At 40.1% G+C, this 22,521-nt stretch overlaps 1 protein-coding gene across 9 annotated transcripts in view; it reads left to right on the top strand.

Moving 5' to 3' along the window:
• Positions 1-22,521, top strand: part of FAM110B (family with sequence similarity 110 member B) — a 140,104-nt gene that overhangs the window by 70,797 nt on the left and 46,786 nt on the right. For 5 of the 9 annotated variants that reach the window (XM_019718187.2, XM_019718186.2, XM_074318651.1 and 2 more), the window contains one exon: positions 9,898-9,983. The gene's annotated coding sequence lies outside the window, so the exon portion shown is untranslated. Of the gene's footprint in view, positions 1-4,575; positions 4,774-9,897; positions 9,984-18,348; positions 18,460-22,521 lie in introns of those variants that run through there. The other 4 variants (XM_074318655.1, XM_074318654.1, XM_019718194.2 and 1 more) reach the window with 3 other exon arrangements.

The following is a 22,521-nucleotide window of genomic DNA, read 5'->3' as shown; positions in this document are numbered from 1 at the left end:
AAAACCCATGTGTGTGGGTGTTATGAACAGAGAAGGAAGGGCCGCTAATGACCCATATACTTGGCCAGTGGTTGTCCTACTCCTGATGGCCAGAGGAGACTTGTGCAGCCTGTGCGTTCTTTTCTTTTCCTTGGAGTGGTGGACTAGAACCCCTCAGATGGCTAAGGGGAGCCGATTGTTAGTATCTCTGCCCAGTTCCACGTTCAGTGAGTTTGTGTTGGGGACCTGTAATTCCACCGTGGAAATGCTACAAGCCATCTATTCCAACACTCTCTGACCCACCCACCACTCTTTATGTGGGCTGGGGTCTGTGGCTCATCCGGGACCATCCTGGACACTGGCCCTTGCTCTCTCCCCTGCCCTGGCAGAATTGCGGCAGTAGAGGGGTTGGAGGTACCCCAGCCAAATGGGAGAAATATCAGCCCTGGTGGCCCAGCTTGTGGTCAGGCCCCCCACTCCCAGGTCTCTGTAACTCAGAAGAGAAACGGCTGCCCTGGGTCCCTTCCAGCAAGATGGAGTTTCACAAACAACTGAAATTGAGGCACTTCTGGTGAGAATATTATGATGAGTCTAAAGTTATCTGGGAGCCATTAATCGTGTTTAATATGTGAACCCGATTTCTTTTCCAAGGGGAAAAAGCTATAACAGAGTTCCACATGGAAATTCTCGATATATCAGCTTTCTTCTCCACAGGTTAGAGAATCGAAAAAGAATGTGAAGAGGCCCATTCAGTGAGGTAAACTGTTTCTGTGGTGACTCTGCTCCTTGCCCACTGTAGCAAATGTGAAATGTACATGTTTTTATTCTATGTTCAAGGAAGGGTAAGTGAGGGTTTTGACTTGAAAGATAGTGGGAACCTATTACTAGAAAGAACTGGAAGGAAGGAAGGAATGGCAGTCACATTTCCAGAGGGCTTTGCCCTAACCCTTTTCGTCCTCTCACGGCTCATCCTGGACCATCGTGGACTGCTACCCCTGCTCCCTCCCCTGACAGAGCTGGGTTGTTTGCAGCTGTGTGCTGTTTGCAGCTGTGTCTCCACTCCCTTCTGTGTCCTCTGGGTCCCTCGGCCTGTCCAGGACCTTGGCAGCACTCTTGGCCCTTGCCCACACTCCGTCCAGAAGCCTCCTTCAGACACAGACCACCACACTCTCCACCCCATTTGCATGTTTTCGCAGCCTGCACTCCCTGGCAGCTTACACTATCATAATTACTCAGTTGTTAATGGATCACTTAATGTTTATCTCCCTCATTAGAATGGAAGCTGCATTTGGAATCGGACTACTCTGGTTCACTGCCTGCAGTATTCCCAGTGTCCAGCACAGTCCTGGAACATAGTAGGTGACTAAAACTGTTCATTGAGCAAACGGATGCTGTTTCAGAATCAAGAACAAGACGATTGAAATGCAAAGGCAAAGTGCTTATTCCAGAGGTTAAAAAATATATAGGCTCACCTCACAGAATAGCAATGAAAAGGATTACCAATTAACTGCTTACTCAGTTTCAGACAAATGTTGGTTCTCATCATGCTGAAAGATAAGACCCAAGGAAGGACAGTTGCTTCCTTCTCTTAGAATGCATCTGCTAATGTCTTATACAAAATACGCATGAGACAAATTAATGAAATGGCTTTGTAAAAGTGCCCCCTTTTTTGAGCTCGCAGTCTGTTAAATGAAGAGGAAGCAGAGCTGTTGGCTGTTTCCTAGATAAATGCCTAGATAAATGCCTAGAAGTTTTACTAGTTTGTATCCTGGCAGCCTCTAGGGAGCTGTGCTGTAGGCCAAATCATTGAAGCCAAGTTCTCTTGGAGTTTCAGCTCCTGACAATGGTGATTGCGCTTTCATAATTCACATGGATGATGCTAGCACACGCAGCGTTTTTCTTCAGCAGGCTTGTCTCCATCATATTTTCTGAATTTCTGTCTGTATCTACATTTGTACACGATTTCTCACTCTTGAATTTATGGACCATGAGTTTCTTTGCTTTCCCTGGAAGTTTATGAGCCATAGCCTTCCTTTCCCTAGTTTATTTCCCAGTTTATGGTATACAAAGATTGAAGGATGAAAGATGCCCCTTAGTCAGTATTCCGTTTTCATGGCTACTAATTAATCCCTGGGAATATTTGGTTCTTCAGAACAAATCATAATGGCTATTGAAGTTGTCAGCATTTTATAAAGGTTTTCAAATAAAAGTCAAAGCAAAACAAGACTACAAAAATGAGAAGTTTGCATATTATCATTGCACTGGAGCTAGACTGGTAGAACAGACTAATTTCTGGGAATTAATGAGAAATACATTTAACAGATTAACAGATTTAATTAATATCATCCCAGGACTGTTAATTTTGTAGAACATACTGAGAAGAGAGGGAAAACAAATAGAAGCTGCAGGGACAAAAGTTGCATTTGACTAACTTCTCTCTACTTTTCACATCAGTAGTTATTTTAAATTTAATTAAACACCTCATTATAAACTTTCCCCAATTTATATTCCATAGAAACATTTTTCAAATGTATATCATTTAATCTACAGAGGGTGCCAAAAAAATGTATACACATTTTAAGAAAGGAAAACTATTAAAATTGTAATAGTCAATATATACCAATAACAGAAGATGAATACAAGTCACATTTGACTTCTGCAATTACAAGAGGTGCTCAAAGTGGTTACCATCAGCGTCCAGACACTTCTGATTATGGCGAACTATTTCTTGAGCAACGTTGACCAAATTGTCCACTTGTATACATTTTTTTGGCACCCCTGCTATCTTGCAAGTCATTAGTGAAATATAATTATAAACTCATAATTTCCTGAAAATCCCTTTTAAGATTGGTTCATGTAGAATTAAGTGAAATTAGTGAATGTTACATACCCAAAAAGAAGTTGGTGAAATAATTTTTGTTACCACAGTGAAAACCAGTACTGGTTCTGTATGATTAATCAATTCTGCCACTAGCTTGTCACCATTAATTACTTCTAAATGGTGTTTCTGATAAATTGTACAATGGAGAAATGTTTGGATACTTCTCTTTTGAGTAGTGTGTACTAGAAAAAGAAGGTACACGATATAGTGTGATGAAAAGATGGCTACTATTAATAATAGCTTAATTTAGAACGCACTTTGTGCAAAGCCAAGCTCCGTGCCAAGTGCTTATAGCTCAGGGGCAATAATCCTGCATAGTATCTCGCATTATTTCAACTGAGATACAGAGAAATCTAGTCACTCGCCCAGTCACACAGGTAGAAAGTGGCTAATCCAGAATTTAAAGCCAGGCAGTCTGGCTATTAGAATGCATGCGTTTCACCTATGCATCTGATGGCCACTAATAGGATTTGGCTTCTAGAACTAATTTTACCATTTAATTGTGCAGTGGGCAAACTTTTTTTGTTAATGGAAAATAAACAATGTAAATACGGTATTGATAATATAAAAATTAAAGGCTTATGAAAACTCAAAGATCAAAGGGCATACAAGCAAGTAGTACAAAGATCATTTCTTTAAAAGATAAATTTTAATATATAAAATAAAATCTAAGATTTTATTTTTTCACTTCCCCCGAAATTTGTGGGCATGAATGCTTCCGAATCTGACCAGCAAAATTTCTGTTTTGGTTCAGTACATTATTAAATTAACTGTATCATCAAGTTTGGTTTGATTGTCGTAAGTCATAGAAGTTAACAGAATTTACTTTGAAAATCTGTTGTTTTCATAATGGATTTCCCGTTTTTTTCTTAGCTATGAGTTTTATTCAACTGAGTTTTTTTATTCAACTTAGAGCTCGATTCAAAATAAGATACCTTATTTGATAACTGGTCATCTTTGTAGGCTTAACCTAGGCAAATTATGTAGTATTTTACTGAAGACCATACAAAAACCCCACAATGATTTTAACTCCATAATAATTTTACCTGGATTCAAGAGTGGGCAAATTTCTTTAATTTTTGCTCTTACAATGACTTCTGATATCCCTTTCCCATCCCATGTAGCTCTGAATTATTCATTATTGTACTCAAGATTATGATTTTTGACATCTTGATGAGTATTTTTTTACTATGCATGGAAATTTGCACTGTATTTCAAACTAAATTGGAGACTAATTAGGACTTTAGGACAAGTGAGTGGCACATTGGTAATCAGGGTAAATAAAGGGAGACTCAGATTTTATAGAACTATCACTAATATCTTCATGGTATCGATTGCATTATTTATTCCTCAGTGCAGGAATCTGTAGTTTGTCAGGTGGTAGTACTGTACATTGATTTCACCACTCTTTGTTTCTCTAGATTGGAGGAAAAACAAGTGTGCACTTTAAAAATCACTTACAGTTTACGAGGTGACAGATTAATCCTCAAAATGATGGGAAATCAAGATGATTTTGTCTGTGGGGTTTAATTTATGAAAATTTAATTTGCTCGTGTGCTTTGCTCCAATAGCTCTGTGCTAGCAAACTAGCTATAATTAGATTAGCAGCCTGCTAAACGCTGGTGACAGCCTGCGCCTCAGAGAGCATGTGCTGGATTCTGCCCGAGCCTCTCATTGGTTGCTAGCACTGCTGCTCACCAGTTTGATAGGTTTCCACTGTACTCTTTATGCATTGGAGACATAGATACAGAGATACTCTACTGTGTTCTGGCAGCAGTGGAGGTGCTTAGCTGGTAATGTTAAAGAAGGAAGAAGGCATTGAGAAGGCGTGCGTTTGTCTTTGTTGTAGAGCGTCTCAGCATTCACTGACTGCCAGCTGCCAACGGAGATCAGTGGGGAAGTTTCAGTTCATGGTAATTACTTTGCGTCTTTATCTCACAGGGAAAACATGGCCATGCATGAAATGAAGCATGTTCATCGTGTCATCTGTTTAATTTGCTCTAGCTTTTTTGTTAATAGCATGCAGACTCCAGCGTTCCATACTGAAATATGTGCTCCTGGAGAAGGCTTGGCAGGTAAACAGCTACCCTATTCATGAAGGAATTTTACCTGGATTCAAGAGTGCATATGCTGGGAAGTGATTCTTATTGGTTCTCTTCTGTTTTGGAAAACCCGGTGTTGCATCGATTTAGGTGTCTTTGGAGGTGTGTTTCAGTGCCTGGTTGACTTTGTATACATTGAGTCCAGGCTCCCCTGAATAATGAGCAATCAAGGAGTGAGTTCAGTGAAACACACTTTAATTAGGATGGGGCAGCAATTCTCCTGATGTCAGTGCAGGGTCGTATCAGAAGTAATGTGCTATTGTTTCTTCAAAGATGAGTGCAGCCTTCATTTTGGATGGTTTTCTTTGTTTCATCTTTTGTAGTTTTCATTAAGCTTTTTTAACAAAGAGAATGTTAGCATATCCCATTCTGCCAAAAATACTTATAGGTATGTATTCAGCTGTGCCAAAGAGAATTTTTCACTCTGGGCTTTGTTTAACAGGGATGTTGCTTTTGGAGTTGAAATTAATCACAGGAAGGTGGGGTTCTTACCACTTGAATTAATGTTTGACAACATTTTTAAATGTCTATTAATGGTTGCCTGGATTATTTTCCAAATTAAACAGTAAATAATCTTAAATTCTGTAATAAAGATGGTACATTCTGAAGGAAAAATATTTAAATGGCCAAGGCTGAGCTGAAAGAAACCCAAACAAACGCAGTGTGAGTTTTTGCTTCTGATTGTACCTTTTCCATAGAGTTCTGTTTTATTCCAGAAGAGCCCCCTGCTATCATTTAGTCCTCAAACTTAAAAATTGACGTGCTTACCGTACGTATCAGACTGTGGAGACCACAGAAACTTGTGTACTGAGTCACCAGTCACACGGCTGGCTGGCTGCCACCATGCGTCTGGTATCAGTGGAGAGCCCTACTGATATCTGAAAGCTGTCAGGAATTATTTCCCTGCTCCTGAAAAGCCAAACATTGCCATTTAAGTATTTTGTTAAACTGACTGCTTGATTTAAAACTATATACTGGTTAAAGGGGTTCGGTATATTCTTTGGTAGAGGAAAACTTCAGACTACTAACTGCTTCACTGCCCCCCTTCAAACTGCCTCCCTGATCCATCCTGAGATATAATAAATCATCCAGTGTAATATTTCACTCAAATACCAGGTTTATGGAAAAGAATAAGGAACATTATGAAAGTCGATCATTAATTGGAATACAGTACGTCTATAATAAGAAAGTTTGATAGTCATTTATTTTAATACAGGGTCTCTATGACTTTAAGCAATCTGCAGTGTCTTCAGTTTTAAGTTACCATGTGTGCCGAAGTGAACATGAGAAGGGTCGCTCTACTTACTTCCCATTTGGACTCCCTCGTGACAAACCACGCCTCGTTCAGATTTCAGAAGGTCATATAGCAGTGGCGAGCACGCAGTGTCGATTATAGCGATGTTTCTCTTTACATGTCCAGACCCCGCTCTCCTGTTTCACTCCTTTGTTCTTTACCTGACATACTTCCTGCTGCAGACATAGAGAATAACCTTTCTCTGTACCCACAGTTAGACTTGGATGCTCGTTTTGAGAAGAATAAATTGATGCGATTCCAAAGTTGACTTTCCCTCTCCTCTTAATCTCCTGAAATACTTCCTAAATTACCTTGGTCTTAAAGAATTTCTAAGAAGTAGGCTACCTTAAAAGTGAATTATTGACAAATAAACATTGTTAACCTCGTTTTGTGAGCATAGCCCTGTTAGGCTGTGTGTCACTGAAAGCTGTGGGAAGCAGTTCTAAGTGTTGAGTCTCAAGGGCTGGATCTTAAAAGACTTTCTGTGTCTAAGAGGAACTTCTTAAAAACGTAATATAAATTGTACCTGTATATTGTGTAATGTACTGTCATATCCCAAAGGGCCTTCCATGTATACTAAAGGGATATTTTTCTAATAGTATTAAATAAATTGTTATTTGTATTTTTGCAAAGTAACAAAATCTGTCCTTTTAGCTTCAACTGAATCACCTTTTTTTTTTTTTTTTTTCTACATTAGGTTGAATCTTTATATATTTCTAACATAAGAAAATAAAAATAAATTTCTTGGACATTTTAAGATTTTATTCTCTCCCCACCATATAATTCCATAGCTCTTTACTGATGAGAAAATGACATTTCTGACCAATCAGAACACGGTCTATTAGCATGAACCAAAGTATAAAACAAGTATTATTTTCAAATTAAATCATTATCGGTTGTGATACTGTCTAACTTTTTCTCCTTAGGCGCTTGTAATCACAGCAGGAAAAATGGTCATTAGTTTAAAAAAGAAAAGTCACTTCATGTAGGCTATGATGTGTCACAAAACAACTGGGCTGAACAAGGCCTAAAAATAATTGTAAAAAAGGAAGGAGCAAAGGAATAGCAATACATGCTCTTTCTTGTACGAAAGACCTTAACCCTTTTGCCGTGATGGTTGGATATATCCAAATGAATATATCAAACATTTCTATAAATTAAAAATGTCATTTATGTACAAAGCAGCTCAAATTTTTATTATTAAATGCATAAAATAGTCAAAATACCAACTTTTTTGAGGATTTCTGATACTTATTTTAAAAAAAACCTTGAAATCAACGCAGTGAAAGAGTTAAGGTGGCGTTATGACTGGTCACTTGGGCGTCTTGATATCAAGAGAACTGAGGGAGATCTGTCATTAGTAATGGATAAATATTTCAGGGTTGACCCTCCTAAAATTTCCTGGATTAGAAAGATATTTGCAGTGACACTAGGCCTCTCATCACAGTGTGTTTATTTTTTCTTTCATTATCTTATTCTATAATTTGGGGCACCGACCATGTGCTAGGTTCTGTGCTAAGCATTAGCCAGAGAAAGATAGAAGACACAGCCCTCGATGCAAGAAGCAGCCTACTGAGGAGGAGAGACAGCAAAATAAATAATAGGGGTGCAAAGAGCAGAACAGAGGCACTTAGCTTGGTGATTCCAAAGAGGGCTGACCCGTTCTCTAGAAAGGTTGGGGGAAGGGAAGGCTTCAGGAGGAGCAAGAGAGCAGTGCCTGATGCAGAAAATACTATTTCCCACCCATCTTGTACCATGTCCACTACTGCTAATGCTAAATGGGGATCGCCGTGGGTCACTGATCTATTTCATATTTTATATCGACTTTCAGTTTCACCATGTCATCTTATTTCTGATCTGTAATAAATTGACCCTTGAACAATGCAGGGGTTAGGGGCACTGACCCCTGCGCAGTCGAAAATCCGTGTATAACTTTTGATTCCCTCAAAACTTAACTACCCTCGATATCCGCAGGGCATTGTCTCCAGGATCCCCCTTGGATATCAAAATCCACCAATGCTCAAGTCCTCTGTATAAAATGGTCTAGATCAACGCATACAGTCAGCCCTCCCCATCTGCAGGCTCCCAACAGAAGGTAGAAAACAGTGTAGGTACTTATTGAAAAAATCCATGTATTTGTGGACCTGCACAATTCAAACCCATGTTGACGAGTCAACTGTATAAATCATTTTTTTTTTTCTTACTCCAGCTACCTCTGAATAGATTGTTACATGGAAGTATTTTTATTTTAATATATTTACATCACATGGAATTTGAAAAAACGTTTAAATGTATGCAGTAATTTAAAAATACATCTTAAAGAAATCACAAAATACTTTCATTACTGTTGTGCACTTAAGTGATTACTTTTGGAACTGTTCGCATTGCCAGGAGTTATCATTTGCTATTGGATGCCTGGTGACTCTTTATTTAGCTAACTCTTTTATTTATTCAAGTCATTTATTTTGTATGTGCTCATTAAAGACAAGCTCATAAAATTTGGACCTTACTATGATTAAGGCCTTTTGCTTTCCTTATACATTTCATTGAATTTAGACATATTTTAAACCTTGCCACATTTGGAGGGGACGTCCACTTGAAGTGTCACCTATTTGCATGAGATCTTACCACCAGTAAAATGTCTACATGAAAACAGATAGTGCATTTCTGCTGCTGCAGGACCTGCAGTCAGAGGCCTTCTTAATTCTATGGTGTTTTGTCCTATTCAGGCTCCCACACCACCTTTTTCACAAGCCGTCCTTCCCCCACCTCTGCTCTCTGAGTCGGAAGCACACTCCTCAGAGGTGATTGTCCAAGGCAGCAGCTCCCCAGCCCTGCTGGCCTCCTTTCCATGTTCCTCCTGTCTCTGATTGCTCCTTCCCAGTCTCCTTTTCTGGCCCCCTTTAAGTAGCTGTTCCCCCAAGGTTCTGTCCTTCATCAGCTTCCATGTCACCTGCTTCCCACTGGTGGTTCATCTCTTGTTTAACCACATCAGCCTCCTGTGGAGGAGCTGCCCCGCTCTGCCTGGAAAGCCCGTCCATCCCTCAGTAGACACATGGCTCACTCCCTCACTGCCTCAGGATTTTGCTCAAATATCTCCAACTGCCACCCCAGTGGGACATTCTGAGATAGTATCTATTGTTTTTAGTCTCCTCTCTCTAGGATGTAAACTCAGAGGTCAGAGATTTTTGTCTTAACCCCCTGAGCCTAGCACAGAATTTGGTCCCTCCGTGGACCTTTGATTCCTGTCCTGAAGTGGGGACTGTGTACCAGATAGACTCTTGGAAACGTCCTGTCTGTCATATCTCGGGTGGACTCAGACTCAGTTCCGGAAATGAGATGACATCCTGTAACCTTCATTTATGTGACTTCTTACAACTTGATGTTTATATTCTTCCTGTATAATTGGTACCAGTGATTAAATGTCTCCCTAAAAAATATAGTTGAAGTGAGCGAAACACTTAGCTTCTAAATGTAGTATGTAAAAACGAACACATTTTGGTTTACCTACACATTTATCTATTTTTTAAACTATTGACCAATTTTTAAAAGAATTTTATCATTTTTTGTTGCTACATATATTTAATAGCCTGCCAATTTTTGTCAAAAATGCAATAGCAATTTTTCTTCTCTATTTTTAGATATTTCATGCTGAAGAGAGTACTTTAAGAAAAGGAGTCCCCGTGACTTCTGCCTACCATCCATAAAATAGTTGTTCCTCTTTCAAGTAAGTATATTGCTTTGCTTTGATCCATTCTCAGCAGAAAGTATTGATTCGCTCTTTAAAAAACCTATGTTATTATTGCATTAAGACAAAGAGGCTGAGGTTTCAGGTATTTTGCTGTCTGCAAAAACAGAAAGGAGTTCCCGCCTTTGAGGTCCCAGCCAGGACCGAAATAACAGTAATGATGATTTGTTTTACCAAGGGTTTCCATGACATGTCTTCTAGTATCTGCTAATAGTTATGGTTTTTTAAAGACTGTATTATATTTACCAATAGTCAGTAGTCAGGTAGTTAGCTGCGCATGGATTTGAAGACAATGTAAAATAATGAACATCTATCTACTCCAGTGAAAAGTACAGTGTCTGTGGTTGGGGAGGGAGATGGTGTTTTCTGACAGCCCAGATGGTTTGGGGCCAGCGGCAAGTGCTCTGGGAGTTTTGGGGAGAGAGGTCTTTGCAGGATGTTCTCCCAGTGGAGGCTGTGTGGCGAGGGCAGAACCCACATGCCAGCCAAGGAACAGACCAAGGGTGGGGGTGTTGGAGGACAGCCAGCAGACTTGGGAATGTGCATGCGCCATGGAGGATGCTGCCGGGTACTTTGCCCTACATCCATGCCACTCCCAAGATTTCTTCCTGGTCTCCAAAGCTGCCAGAGAGCCCAGAAACATCCTCCAGCCAGACCCATGAAGGAGTTGAGGAAGTGGATAATCGCGGTCAGAGTACAAATGTTCCTTTCCTCCTTTTTACAGAGGGGCTGAGAGTTCAAAATCACCACATGAGGAGGTTGGAAAGGTTTGGGAAATTGAGAGACAGCTCTCCAGCTAACTCAGTCTGCAGTGTCGAGGAGCGGTAAAGAGCAGCCCACATGAGAACACAAAGTCTTAACCTCTGTGCCATAGTCCCCAGGACCCTGTGCTTTGATTTGATTGACAGACTTCCTTGAGTCTCCATATGTGATGTACCATTGCCTATATAGTTAGTATGCCATGCATTTTATAGTTTATTATTATTGCATTATTCAGGACATTGTTAGGTGGATGTTACTGCTCTCCAGGAACCTCAGAATCTGACTTAAGCTCACAAGTAAGAATCAGCCTGGTACAGGCTGATTTTCCAACTTCTTGAAAGAGACAAAGAAAAGCCAATAAGGCCCTTCACTAAAATCCATCACTCTTCTCGCCATATTACCTTATCTTCTTACTCCAGATATAAGAAGTGGTATGAAAGGCTTGGGCTTCTATTAGCTGCAAAAAACTAAGTGTCTCCCATCCACAGGCCTTGTAGAGCCCAGTTGATAGAATTGCACCTGGGCACAGGTGGATTTAATGGGGACTGCCTCCAATAGGGCTTGTATTCTGCACTCTACGTCATTCTAGGAGCCCACACATCGCGGTTTGTTCACAAGTGAGGAGTTTTCTGGGACATGGGACTTTCATGTGCTAAAAGCAGCAAGAGTCCCCAGCAAACAGGGCCCTCCCATTGGTCCCTCTCATGATTCCCAACACCTCTCCCCTCTCATACACAGCCGGGTGATAATAATGCTCACCAAGCTGGCTCCTGACAGCAGGTGAATTTGCAGTCCTATTGGCCAGGAAAGAACAAGGTGGGGGGTGGGTGGAGGGTTGAGCAGACATGGCTGTAACTTCAGCTTCAGTGCCCACCAACGCTGCTATTGGGCTTTACTTCTCTAAGCCTCAGTTTCCCATATGCCAGATAAGAATAACAACAAACTAGTAGGAATTTTGGAAAGGTTACATGACATAGCTATGAGAGGTGGCTCGGACAGCATAGACGTGCAGAAGTGGAGGCCCCCTCCTTTCTCCCTTCCTGACAAACTCTCTGGAGAAGATAGTACGTTACTTTCACAGGTGCAACAATCCTGAGTTTTGTCAATGCTATTATTTAGCTAGGTGCTGCATCAGGAAGATGAGAAAGGATTCAACCATGTGACTCATTAACTCAGTGTCACCTGGTTGTAAACACTAAATCCTTGCTACTATATCTAAGTCTCAAATAATTTTAAGTCATTGTGTGCAAGTTACTTGAAGTTGGTTTTCTATCAGTTTTCCCATAAATAGGAACTTTTTTTTTTTATTTAATTGGTCCAGGAAAGGACGTCGATAATAGATATTTTTATTATTATTTTTATTTTTCAATTACAATTTTATTTTCAGTACTATTTTATATTAGTTTCAGATATACAGTGTAATGGTTAAACGTTTATCATTTATGCAGTGATCTCCCTGAGTAGTCAAGTACCCACCTGACACCACACATAATTATTATAATGGTATTGACTATATTTCCTATGCTGTACTTGACATCCCGTGACTATTTTGTAACTTCCAGTTTGTACTTCTTAATCCCTTCACCTTTTTCATCCAGCCCCCCAAACCTCCTTCCATCTGGCAACCATCAATTTGTTCTCTCCATCTGTTTCTGTTTTATTTGTTTATTTTGTTCTCTAGATTCCACATATAAGTGAAATCATATGGTATTCGTTTTTCTCTGACTTGTTTCACTTAGCATGATACTCTCTAGGTCCATCTATGTAGTCCCAAATGGTAAGATACTTTTTAATAGCTGAGTAATGTTCCATTATATAGATGTATATGTACCATATCTTCTTTATCCAAACGTCTATTGTTGGACACTTAGTTTCCTTCTATAGTAGAAACATTTTTTAAAGTGCTTTAAAGATTATTGTGAAAAGCGTAGTCTTATTACCCAAATGTTTTCAACTGTTTTAGGTAATTTTTTGCATTTAAAGTTCATTAAAACTTCTGAGCTCTAAAATTACAGCTAAGTAGCATTATGAAGACATATGTAGTATATTGTCATTAACGTTTAACTCAATTTTCGCTACTCCTCAATATGTACATTTAAGATTTGTTGTTAGAGTACAAGGTGGTCTTTTTCAAAGCATTCTCTTGTTTATGGAAACTATAAAAAAAGCAAATGAAGGCATAAAATGACCTTGTAATAGTCTTTTGGTCAAACTTCTGAGTTTTTTCAATCTAGAACATGAAACCTGTGTAATGCATATGTAGGTCATCTTTAAAGGAATACACAAACACCAACTTCTGTGTATGAATCATGTGATTTCAATTTCAGGAAATAGGTTACAATGTTCCCTTTGTTTTTAGTTTCTTGGTATCTTAATCAAACTGAAGTAATTGATAGTCACTTTCTCTTGGAAAGTTTCCTGTTTCAAAACTTCTCTGGGATGGATTCTTATAAATATGCGTGCTAGGTACTTGAGAAATTGCTGGGAGCAAAAACAACCTTTGTTTTTTTGTGTGTGTTAAATGGTCCTGACGAAAAATATGTGCTAGTTTTCCCCAAACACCTTTTTCCCCCATTTCAATGTTCCCTAAAGCTGGTCCTCCATAGCGATTGATTTGTTCCTTGCCCATGACTCATCTGCCTTTCACGCCAGCATCTCTCCGACTTTTGCCTTTTCCTAGATCAGCTCTTTGCCAAGGAATGACTCAGAGCTCAGGTTCCACAGTACGATCAGGTGTGGCTCCTCCAAAGCCATTTCAGCTGACCTTGAGCAAGGTCTCCTCAGGAGCCAGAGAGAGCTGGCCAGGGTAATGAGACCCGCCGTCTAGTCCAACAGAGCCAAGCTTTTGACCTTGCTCACAGCTTTTTATAAAAGAAGAGGAAGAGGAGGGGGCATTCTCTAGAAAAAGTAGCAGGGGTTTTAGTTGATTTATTCTCCTTATTCACAAAAATCTAATAGACTTCTGGAAGGATAGATATAGGGTTATCCCTCTCTCTAAAATAAAATAACTCCTATATTCACAAAGTTTACTTCTGTTTGGGAGATGGGGGGATTTAACACCCATTTATTATGAAGTTCTGGAGGCCACTATTAATTACAATTTAAATTGCTAATGTACCAGCTAAGTTATTTGGCATATTTAAAAGGCTCTTTTTTAATCAAGTAAAAGACAAATTCTATAAGTTACTGTGTGTGCATAGGTTTTTCCGTTGTTGTTAGTTATTAATGGCTATTACAATGCAAATCAGTTAATTGTCATTGTACTCATTGCTTGTCTACGAAGATAGCAGAAAAGCTAAGCCCATCATCTGTGCAAGGCCTGCTCCAGGAGCACTGTGCTGGAGGCATCGTGTGCCTCAGCTGAAGTCTTCATTTGCCCTGCAGAGAAGGTATTAGAATCTTCACTGTGTAGATGAGGATTCAAGAATGAAAGAGGTTAAACCTCACACCAGAGAGCAACATGTGACAAGACATATGCTGGGTATAAATCTCAAGTCTGCCTAGGCTCTTCTGTCTAACCCTTATCACACGGTTTATTTCTTCACAATGATGGGGTAATAAATGGAACGGGAAAGTGGGTTGGGGAAATTGGGCAGTTGGGAAGGTAGACTGGGAGAGTAACAGAAACATGGATGTCTGGTGGAATATTAGCATGACTTCCTGGAAACCGTGGAAGGTCTTCAATTAATTAAAGAAGAGACCGAAAAGTAACAAGAGAAAGAGAACACAGGAGCACACCCGTTAGAGAGAAAGAGAGGAGCACACATACAGAGTAATTGCAGTTGTGCCAGGAGAAAAGCTAGACTATCGAGACCTTTTGTTCTCCAACCTGCTAAGTGTCTGCTACCATTATTAGGGGTGGATTGAAAAAGCGTTCATGTGTTCTGACTACTCAGAGAAGTTCAAAGAGATGCAAAGCTCATCAGGACCACGTGGGTACTAAGCACTGGAGTACCTATCCTCTCCACACCCGTCTCTCTCTTTGGTAGCCTATGTAATGATAGCGCTTTTCCGTAGTGCTGTGGTCTAAATGTTTTTGTCCCCTGCCAAATTCATATGTTGAAAACCTATTGGCCAATATGAAGGCATTAGGAGGTGGGGCCTTTGGAAGTGCTTAAGTTGTGAGTGTAGAACCCTCATGAATGGAATTCGTGCCTTTATAAAAGAGGCTCCAGAGAGATCTTTTGCCCTTCGTGCCATGTGAGGACACAGTGGGAAGTGTGCGACCCAGAAGAGGGCCACCACCAGAACACAACCACACTGGCACCTTGGTCTTGGACTTCCAGCCTCCAGAGCTCTGAGAAATAAATGTTTATTGTCTATAAGCCACTCAGTGTGTGGTATTTTGTTATAGCTGCCCAAACAGACTGAGACACCTAGGATAAATGTGTCTCTATGCACGGACTTCGGGTAGTGTTGGGACACACCTACTGTCACAGCTTCACCTATCTATGAATCTTGGTCTGTCATTGTCCTGAAGTTTATCTCTTGCTTTTATTTGAGTCTCATGGGTCTAATTTTCTATAGGAGACATTTAAAAAAGAGCTTAGCATCATCACTTGATCAGAGACAGTTTTCACTACGACAGTCAATGGGAGGACCTTCCCCTGGAAGGAAGCCCCACTGAATGATGCCTGGTGCTTTATGGTGCAAACCCACTCAGGCACCCAGCCCTGCCGACTCTTCCTCATGCACCGGCTTCTCTCCATCACCAAAAAACCCCACTACTGACTTAGCCAGCTGCATCTAGTCTCTGCTCTCAGACCAATCGGATTAGTGAGCAGAACATTTCTTACATTTCCTCATATTACTTCCTTGCTCCTAAACTCCGTTTTCTCATTACCTATCGATTAAATTTAAATTCCAGAGCCTGGCAGTTAAAACGACCTCTCAGCTGGTCTCTCCACACTTATCCAAAGTCAATAACTATTATTACTCTTCTCGTGTTCTCTACACACCCGGCTCATCAGAGTTTTTGTGCTTCTTCTCACCCAGAATCCTTATCAGTTCAGTTCCTCATTCCCAAAATCCAGGAGTTCATTTGAGGCCCATTTCAAAAATTACTATTTTGTTTTAAAAAATCCAAAGAAAACAAACAAAAAAACTTTTGAGCAAAATCCAAGAAGTTTTAGCATTCTTTTATTCAACAATTTCATGGAACAAATTTTGTCCCGATTCGGTATATACAATATACATTGATAAGTAGTCTTGAAATTATTCTTGCTTTAAACATGATTCTCAAATTATATGCTAAATTCATTTTAAAATTTTCCCTAATGCAGAGAATGCATGGGCTCCCGGAAAGGATGAACAGACCTTAGCAGTGCTCTATACCAGGCCACCTCACACATCCGTACAGCGCACTGTGAGAACTTGGGCTGAGGTTGAAATCCTAGAAGAGACTATAGATCTTTCTGCAGCATTAGCACAGTTCTGTGGACTGATTAACTTCCTGAAGACGAATGAAGTTATTTACCAACCCCGGCAGGCCCTTCATAAAAATAACAATTTTATTCAACAACACAGACTGGAAATGTCCATAATAGAGTGGTATTTAAATATACATATAGAAAACATAAGAAGAGAATAACAGCATCTCCTTTGGGAGGAAAGAGAGACCCACTGATAGTGAGAAGCACAAGTAGAAACTCGATCAAACTCCCACTCATTTGTGAGGCCGGGTTCAGATATCCTTTCCTATGTGAAGGCATTTCTTATCCCTAATCTCCACTTACTCAGAATTTATATTCTACCGTATTTCCCTGAAAATAAGACCTACCCTGAAAATAAGCCCCAGTTAAGATCGTCAGCCAGATGGACGCATTTAGTACGTTATGACGATGTTCCAGAAGAAGATGACATGACTGTATTTTAATAAATGTAGATGGCTGTACATGAAAAAGTAAGACACTCCCTGAAAATATGCCCTAATACATTTTGTGGAGCAAAAATTTATATAAAATCTGGTCTTATTTTTGGGAAACATGGTATGTACTCATAGTTCCTTATGGCTATGAGTGTGTAGTCATGGGCTTTTCCCAGTCTCCGAGGACATAAAGGGCACTTACCATAATCTGACTTCAGGGACAGTAAGTTGCTTCTGCCTCTTTCTATAAGATGACAAGCAATTTGAGGGTAGGAATTATTTGTTAACTCTGTATCTTTAGAATCCAACGTAGACTCTGGCAAACTGCAAGGATTGTGAATGGCTTGTGGACTTTACTAGGACTGAAGGATTTGTTGTGCATTTAAAGTCACTGTGGGTTTGTCACAAGATCTGATAGCAGCATCTACAGATATAAGATATAAGCATATATGCAGGTAGAATCATATACAGACATGGCAACATGGGGGGTTAACTGGACCACCAGCATCATTTCACTGGCAGTCTACTCTTTGAGAAAGGAAGGAGAAAACAGAGTGAGAAACAAAGGAAGGAAAAAAAAAAAAGAAAATTGTTATAGTTGGTTATAGTTGAATATTATGGTATAGAATTATAAGAACTTGAGCTTAAACTTTAAGCTAGTCATAGTGGGGAGTAATCAAGGTATAATTAGCTTTATCAAAGGGCTCTTTAAATCTGGACTCCTCAACTGCATTTAAAATATGGTTTTGTTTACAAAATTCAGCTTAGATTCAATTCTGTGTTTTAGCTCCAACTGAGTGTTCCCTAGGGATTCACAGATCCAACATTCAAAAACTCAATTATTTGTGATTGTCCCATGTTCAACAGTTGCCTTAATTCTGCATTTTGGGGGAGGTCCCACATGTCCAAAGACCACATGTCAGAGCTGACACAGACTAGTGAGGGCGTACAGCCATCCCCGCTGTTCATATTCAACGCTCATCATCCCATTTAAAAAAATAGGGAACCAGTGTCTCGTGCCTCGGGGGATTTAATGGGGATAAGAAACCTTGCCTGCCCCGAGACAGTCTCAGTCACTCCTGTGATGGGATAAAAACTTCATATTTGAAAAATCATTCTGAGAAGAGTGGCTGCTACTACTCGTCCTAGAGTTGGAAATGAAGATGTGAGGAAGTGCAAGAAACTAAGGGGTGTTAGGCAGAACTGAAGCCCTGATTACACAAGTGAACAGCGTGGCTAATGCACAGTCTATGACGTATGAAAGATTCTACCACTGAACTGTGTATTTGAATCTTGGGTCTATTTTAATAGACCATCGAATGTTCTGGGAGTGCCAAGGGTCTATTCTATGTATTCTCAGAAGTCTGCGGCCTATTTTTCCTGAGGGTCAAAATTCCTCTGAAGATGTTCTTGTGATCAAGACCTTTCTGGCTGGCGTTTGAATCTCATACTATGGATGAGAAAAGAAGGTAGTGGAATGTGTTGCTGTGCCCCTCACTTAAGAGATGAACAAAACTATTTTCAAGCATCACCTAAAGGGCATTTGGCCTATAAATAGTGCCAGAATTTCTAATATTAAGTGATTTTTATAAGATTCTCATGCTTTCCTTCCATCCAGTTAGCAATGGGCTTCAATCTCAATTTTTTCAAAGTTTTTTCAAATTTTTAAAACATGACTCTTCACTGGAAAGATTCACGCCTTGTGTACCTTTCCAGGTGAAGAGTGGGTGGTGAAACTTCACGCTTACCTTCCATGTGGAGTACTTCCCAAGAGGTTCATCTCAGGTGCCAGGGAGTTTTTATCACATCATTGCTAGGAGAATTACGGTAAGTGGCATGAGGTTCTAAGCACAGCAGGAGGAGTGGCTCCTACCCTCTGTTCTCCCAGGACCCTCCTGTCAGTGTAAGGACACTGTTCTACAGGGCAGGGCAGCATGGTCCGCTCTGGTCATCCGAAGCGCGTGGGGGCTGGAGCAGTCAGAGTTGGCGCTACTACGTGACTCTTCCGCCAGCCCACTGCCGTCTCTGCCTCTTTCAGGTTTTGTGTTCTTGCTTTAAACCTGGCAGCAGACGGCAAAAATAAAAGAGAAAGCATGGCTTCATTTTCTTTTCTTCTAGTTTTATCTGTAGTTCAGTGTTTCATGTACTTGTAAGGAAATCACCTCCCTATATTATTTTTTGGCCATACCCCTCCATTTAATTCAAGAAAGTCTTGGAAGGCTAATTCCCTTATAGATTTAATTTAAAATTTTGACCCTTGGCATTTTGTGAACCAGAAAGATGCATGCTTTTGTTGAACCTGCACCTGAAAAAGTTTCACTTTAGGGGTTTTTAGAGAGTATAGTGGATTTTCCCGGAATGTACCTGGCACATGTATTTATAAAGCATTTTAAGGCTATGTTCACTTTCTGCCCCACCAGATGTATATTTTCTCTGCTTTGAACCTGCTGCAGGACTTGTCCCTGTTATGTAATGTGCTGCATTCTGCGCTCGTGGAGCCACTAATTCCTCACTGCCGGCTTTGAGTGCTGCCCGGTTGCTTGCACGTGGGGCATTTCCCGCTGCACTGGTCTTCAGCTGGTGCAGCGATCACTGTCCTGACTGTTCCTCCAGCCCTTCTGAGGTTGTCTTGGGCATGCTGGGCTGAAGTAAAGTGCTTCATCTGAAGCCTATGAGAGCCCCTCTCTCTGACTCTTCACATCCTTTGGTCACTAAGCAATTGCTTAAGAGATGCTATGTACGATTAAGAAAAATTATATAAACATATGACTTTAAATCTCCCATTAAGAGACAGGAAATTAAGAGATCACTTGAAGACGTTATATGCCATATCTGCAGCATTTTCGCATTTCTCATTGGACCTTATTAATGATCCTTGACATTATACATGTTTGCATAATTACTAACTATATGTGTAATTATTAATCTTAAATACAGCTATGTTTGTAAGCACTTCAGGATTATTAGACGTTTGCATCCAATTGATCTCTTATCTTGAAGATGTTGAAAGCTGCTTTTGAAGTGCCGTCTGAAATGTTCTTATATTTTAAACTAATGAGGAGCTTTTATTACTATATTGACCACTTTGTAGAGCGACTTCATTGGCACTTAGCCTCCTAGGAAAGTAGGACTCCCGTGTGCTTCTGTGGCTATTCCGTAGAGAGTGCTACTTCTGTGTTAAATGTGTGCATTATTGCTGTGAGCTGTAAAATGCTTTCGGAACTGCCTCCTTTCATCTCCTGTGTCCTCACTGGTCAGTAACGGACAGTGATGCTCTAAGAGTACTTTTCAGTACTGGCGCCATTTCTCAGTGAAGACGATGGAGTGTTCATGGCGAATAGCTTCCTGGTGTGACGACTTACGTGATGTTCCTTATGTAAAAGACTGTCACTGGTGTTTCGCTTAGCATTTATTGGGCATGTCCCAGGGGCCGCTTGTGGTGGTGAGTCCTTTATGTGCTTTATGAGCCTGTAGTTTTCACAACACGTAGTTGTTGGAACGAAGCAGGTCATCACAGGGCGAGATTCGAGCCCATGTTTGTCTGGCTGCAGACCCATCCTTCTTACACACCTTGCCACAGTGTGTCAAGTGTAATGGTTTTATGTGCCAGGTGTTTCTCGGACTTGAGAGGTAATTGTTTTCTTCCAATTTGGAAACCATATTCTTTTGGCAGATCAGATTCACTAAATGTTTCTCTGAACAAAAGAACTTGCTGTAGATGCTAACCAAGAGGTCCCCCTCAGGCATGTTTATCCTAATGCCCCAACGAGACCAGTGCTATGCATCGCCTCCATCCTCACCTGGTGGCCCTTGGATGGGTCACCTGGCTGTCTGGGACTGAAATCTCTGACTTGCTCCCAGCTGTCTGATTTGAGGCACTGATACAGCAGTAGCAATTTACTTTTTTTTTTTTTTTAATAGACTTTTCACATTTTACAAAACACTTGCACTTCAACAGCCCTGATGGGTAAGAGGAACGTCAAGGTTCTTTATTACATTCTAAGCTCTAGCCTTTAGGGGCCAGTGCCAATTAAAAAAAAAAAATCAATGAAATTAATATAAACATGAGTAAATTATCAATGGGAAAATATGATTTGACTTACAAAATTAATTTGCAGCTTTCCAAAAATATATGTGTCGGGTAAGGCCAGGAGACTTCCCCAGAAGTACAAGTCCCTGATACCTAGCTCAGTACCAGATACCTAGTTAAAACCCTAGTCCTACCTTCTCTGGAGCTTTGCTGCTCTCCTTGCCCCTCAGATCTGTTCTGCACACTCCAAAGTGCACTGGCAATTGAAAGTACCAGGTTGTTCCCTCCTCATCACCATTTAGTGGCTCCCATCACTTACAAGGTCAAGTTCAGGCCCCTTTACTTGGATAACAGATTACCCATGACAGTCTGTGTACCTCTCCTGCCCTGCCTCCCCACTTACGGGGTTTCCTTCTAGGATGGTGAAAGGATACAATTCATTTTAAAGGATAATCACAACTTTTACTTTTTCCATTAAATTCCATGTTATTATGTGTATACATATATTTAGTGAGTCTGTATAAAACAGACTTTCCCCACTTTCCCAGTCACTCCGTAGTTGTTCATTATTTTACTGATTTGAATTCCTAGTTCCATCAGGGCCCAAATGATATTTTTAAGTCATGTATCTAGTTTAGAACTCCTACAATAAAATGACATTTCTGACAGAATTTTCCATTTTTCATAGTTAAATTCTGAACTCAGTGAAATATTTCTTTCCATAATACGAGGTGTGGGCTATCTTCATTCTCGGAAGAGATATGAGTAGAGGGATTGTATATGCTGCTTTTTATGGGATGCTATGAATATGAACACTTAGTTTAATAAACCAATTAATATTTCTCTCATTTCCCAAACTTTAGAAAGGCTTAGGATTCTCCCTTGGGTATGTGCATTAGAATCTGTAGAAATTCTGAGAACACTAAGCACCATATCAGTTATACCCTCATCCTTGGTGCAGCCTATTCTTAGAGTGAGGGGGGGAGGATACGGAAGTTCTGACCATGCATTTCAAGGGGATGCATCTAAAAACCATCGAGGACAGATTTTTCTGTTTTTCATGGCAGCTTTTTTATCAGAGGGCTCATAAGGTGAAACCCACGCACATCACCTCGCTCCCTTGTAAATTTCATCCCTTGTAAATCTGTGACATTTTTCATTGCTACAACAGTTTTATATCCTCATGTACATAAATACTGCCTCTGACAGGCTAGTGAGTCTAGTGCCATGAATACTCCTTCAGTAGTGGTGAAAATTTGGCAATGAAGCTTTGAAGTTTTAGGATGACCATCAAATCGTCCAGCAAAGGGCAGGGAGAAGCTAAAATGAAAACTTTCACAGATGAGTGGTTTTATTTCACATCGGCTGTGTGGTCTTAATATTGCCCATCAGGTTGTGCCTTTGGGCATCATTTGCATCGGTTGGTGACCTTTGATATACAAGGATCGTAAAGTATTTCATCACTTGTAGGTAATCTGTGGCTAAGCTATAATTTCCACAGTTTTGAGAAAATTAGAGCGTTCTATCAAACTTATCGTTTGCGTTGGGGATCAATTTCAGTTTTTAATGCTTATACTGACTGTTGCTTTCCTCAGTTGTAGTACTTACAACGTGGTGCCTTAGATTCACAGTAATTTAGTTTTGTGGTTTGATTTACTTGTGAGTACTTTAGTTTTGTAATTTTTGCTTTCCACAAAGGAAAAAAAAAAAAGAGAGAATCTGAGCTTAAAGGAATTACCTTCTACTACCCAAAGTACATTTCTTTCTCTGGTAATTTTTTTTTCTGATTGACCGTGATTTTACTTTGCATTTATTCTGCTTGGTGTCATAAATGGATTACGACCAAAATAGTAACGACA

The sequence above is a fragment of the Rhinolophus sinicus genome, linkage group LG14 (genome assembly GCF_036562045.2).
Source record: "Rhinolophus sinicus isolate RSC01 linkage group LG14, ASM3656204v1, whole genome shotgun sequence".
Taxonomy (NCBI): Eukaryota; Metazoa; Chordata; class Mammalia; order Chiroptera; family Rhinolophidae; genus Rhinolophus; species Rhinolophus sinicus.
This window is presented reverse-complemented; position numbering and strand designations above follow the sequence as displayed.